Source organism: Octodon degus, unplaced genomic scaffold, assembly GCF_000260255.1.
Source record: "Octodon degus isolate 3935 unplaced genomic scaffold, OctDeg1.0 scaffold00100, whole genome shotgun sequence".
In the NCBI taxonomy this organism is placed as follows: Eukaryota; Metazoa; Chordata; class Mammalia; order Rodentia; family Octodontidae; genus Octodon; species Octodon degus.
In genome coordinates, this window is record NW_004524676.1 from 9886324 (window position 1) to 9890735 (window position 4412).

Consider the following 4412-nt stretch of genomic DNA (forward strand, 5'->3'; position numbering starts at 1 on the left):
AAATGGCTATTAATCATGTGTGCTCCCTCAGCAGATACAGTATTTCTCAAATACCAATACTTATAATGTATGATATGCATGGATGTGAATTAGAACCAGTTACTCTTAGCTTACTGCAAAGCTGTTTCCCCTTGGCCTTTCCTATACTTAGAGTGAGTCAGTCTTTTGAGTGATTATGAAAATCTTTCACTCTTAAAAATATACATGACTATTACTCTTATTTGAATGTAGTAATCATGACTTATCCAATTATCCAAATAATTTTTAAATAGTCAATTTTCCCATTTTTAATTTCATGATGATCTATGACAAGGGGAGATTTCATCATGGCCATTTCCCCCAGCCATTTCCTACCTTTTCTACTAAAGCAGTATTTGGACATAGTATAAAATTTTGTGAAAGAGTCAAAGGTAAAGTCACAGCATATGACAAAGGGGATTTTTTGGTTGTGTAGAGGCAATAGGGGTCTAGTGTAGACTAAACAGCAAGGGCCAGGGATGAAAAGAAGTTCAGTTCCAAATATCTGGCAGTTTTGGGGCTGGGGAGATGGCTCAGTATAATAAGTGCTTCACTGGCAAGTGCCTGAGTTCAATCCCTAGTTCTGGAGGAAAAAAAAAATCTGTCTGTCTGTCTGTCTGTCTGTCTGTCTGTCTGTCTATCTATCTATCTATCTATCTATCTATCTATCTCTATCTATCTATCCATCTACCTACCTATCTGGAAGTTTTGTTGCACTCAGCTGAGTTAAATAGAAATATTATAGGCAGTCAGACAAGGCTAGGCCCTCTAGACAGTATGGAAGACAAGGTGACTTTGCAACTTTGGGAGAGACAGACCCCTGCTTTGAGCCAGACCTCAAGATAAAAGCATAATCAAATGCAGCCACATACCTCCCAAAACAATTGGCATCCAGGATTGATATTCTAAATGAGTCTCTCACCTTAAGGATGCTTGGAAGCCACTAACCCAGCCCTCTACAGGAAAAGTCCCTATTCTGTACTCATGCCTGCTTGCCATGTCTGCTTGCTAAGTGACCCATTTCCCATTTGGTTCTGGATTTAATCAATTTTACCTGAGCAATTGTCCTTGTAATCTGATTGGTTGAGGTGGTTTTGTCCCACCTCATGCCCACCTAGTGAGTTCCCATGTTTTCTACCTTAGACCCACCCCACCTCATGGTTTTACTCTATAAAATCTCTGGAAAAGAGCTTCCCAGGGCAACCCACTCAGGTCCCTCTTTGGTTCCGCTCTTGGGCAGGAGCTTTCTTTCCCCCAATAAATACATTTTGCTGTTAACCTCAGTTACTCCTAAAATTCACTGTTTGGTTTTAAAGAACATGAACTCAACCCAGGTATCTTTCAAGTTGGGAGTTACTTTCCACTATATCGGATTTACAGAGAAAAAGTTAATCTGCAGACCTACCAGGTAAGCTCCTAACTTGGTTACTTTTCTCATATCTGAGACAAAATACACGACATATTGTCTCCTTGAGGGCATAGCCCTATCTGACTGCCTATAATATTTTTATCTAGCTCAGCTGGCTGCAACACTAGCATTGCACCATGAATCAATCCCAGTGTCATGTCCTTAATCCTAGCATCACACTGTCTATATCCAGGTATCTCTGAACAGCTCCACCTATGACCACAAGAAGTTTTGGAGAACATCTACTTATAAGCCATAACAGCTCCTTACGAATTGTTCATGCAAGGCTACTTGACTACTTTCTCTCATGTGACACACCCAGTGGCATATATATGGGCATCTGTAGATCTTTTTTTCTTAAAAATCTTATTTATTTATTCATTTGGCACAGGGTCTTGCTATGCAGGTCCAACTCATAGTGATCCTCCTGTTTCAGCCTCCCCAGCACTGGTATTACAGGCATGGGCTACCATGCCTGGTTTTGGTGGCTGGAAAGGCATATCTGGGGAACCTGGAGCTGGCATGGCAGGTTACCAGAGAGGGAACCCATGTCCTTGTGTTTGCCAGACAGGTGCTTAGACCACTGAGCTGTCTCCCCAACCCCCATATATAAATCTTAATAATTATGATGTTCTATTTGCATTGAACAAAATTTTTTATGTATATAGACTTATCAGAGGCCAGGATAGTTTCCCTTGACAAATCACATAATCTTATACCCAAGGATTCTGAGTACTTCTCAGTAATAATTCAGCAGTTTCAAAAGCACATATTTTCACACTAAGTAGAGGACATTAATCCAGTCCCAGAGGTTGAATCTGGTTTTTTATATTTATAAGAATGAGAAGGGCAAACACTCTTTAAAAAAGTTACATATTGTTTGTAGACGATTACAGTTTACATTTTACTTGAAAAAACATCTGTATCAGGTAAGAAAATGTCAGGTAGCTGGAACTTGTGGAAGCATCAGAATTTTTATGTTTATCTCAAGGGAAGTTTATTTTGAAAAAACGAGTGCTAAATTTTTATTTTGAAAAAGCGAATGCTAAATTTTAAAAGTGTAATAAAATTTAAGGCCATAATTTCGCTTTCCAGGAAAGTTTTGAGCTAGACATTGTCACATAGCTGTCAATTTTTAAGCATTTCAGAGCTTTTAAAATGGAACAACTTTCATTGATCAACTTCACTGTTTGTAGGTTATGATAATGAAATAATTCATTTTAATACAGAAATAATTCCTGATTTTAGAATACTGCTGGTATTCACAGATGACCGACTTCCTCATCAAGGAATCTTGAAATGTTGGATCTGGGTTTCCCTCATTGGGATGATTACATTTCTGAACCCACATCTAGAATTATTTGACACTTTAGATCTATGTAGCTTTGCATATCTTAATGGAAAAATATGATGCTGTAACCCCAAAAATATTGCCATGCAAATGAAGTAAGGAAAATTTCTATTGAAGAGGCTTCAAAAGTCTTTTTGATTGAATAAACTTCAAAATCCAGTACATTTCAGTATCCCTGAACAACAGGAATGATGAAAGTGAGATGTTAAAAACAAAGACTGTTTTGTGTTAAAGAGTTCTTGTGGCCACTAGTTATATTGATTTAACGGTGTATAACTCTCAGTTTAAAGATACAAACTAAAACCCAAAACAAAAAGCCCTAACAACTTCAGAATCTTGAGAGACCGAACATTTTATTTTAAAGAGGAAAAATAAGAAAACAATTTGAAAACAAGATAACAGGAGGGTTAGTTACACTGGTTAATACGTTGCATATTATTATCTTTAAATTAGTTATTCAGAGTACAAGACATGGACATTTAATTGTCCAAGTAATGTTAGCACAAATCTTTCTTTTCAGTGAACAAAATGAAATTAGTAAGATAACTATCTTTGGGAAGATACCCAGATGAGGAATAGCTGGGCCAAGTGGGAATTCCCATTCTAATTTTTTTGAGCAATTTCCAAACTGATTTGCAACAGTGTACACTCCCACCAACAGTAGAGAAAGGTTATTTCTCCACTAGTTATATTGATTTAACAGTGAATAACTCAGTTAAGAGACACAAAACAATGATTTCATTGATTGATACTGGTTTATTTAGGATTGTTATATCTCCTTGATTCAGCTTTAGTGATTCATACGTATCTAAGAATCTATTCCTTCTGCATTTTCCATCTTACTAGAATACAAGGTTTTAAAATAGATATAGATAATTTTCTGCATTTCTTCAGGGTCCACTGTCATTTCACTCTTTCATTCCTAATTATATGAATGTGAATCTTTTCTTTCCTTTTTTTCATTAGGTTGGGTAAGGGTTTGGTCAATTTTGTTTACTCTTTCAAAGAACCAACTCTTCGATTTATTTAATTCTTGTAATTTTTTTTTTTTTTGGTCTCTAATGCATTAATTTCTACTCTAATCTTCTTTACAGTTTCTTCCATTGTTCAAACTTTTGGCTTAGTCTGCTCTTCTTTTTCTAGAAGTTTGAGGTTCACCATAAGTTGTTTATTCACAGTTGCTCTGTTGTCCTGATATGCATATTCATTCCTATACATTTCCCTGTTAGGATTACTCACATTGTGTCCCATAAATTCTGATATGTTGTATTATCATTATCGTTTGGTTTTAGAAGCCATCTAATTTTCCTCAGTTTCATTTGTGACCCATTGGTTGTTCAGGAGGGTGTTACTTAATTTCTATGTGTTTATGAAGTTCTTGTGTTTTATGTTTTTTTTTGTTTGTTTGTTTGTTTTTTGCCATTGATTCCCAATTTCTTAGCACTATGGTCTGGTACTATGTATAGAATAATGTTAATTCCTTTGCATTCACTGAAGCATGATTTTTAAGTATGTGGTCTATTTTGGAGAATGGACTGAGTGAAGCAGAGAAAAATGTGTATTCTGATGCTGTGGAGTTGAATACACTGTAGACATCTACTAAGTCGATTTGTTCAAAAATTTTGTTCATTTTTA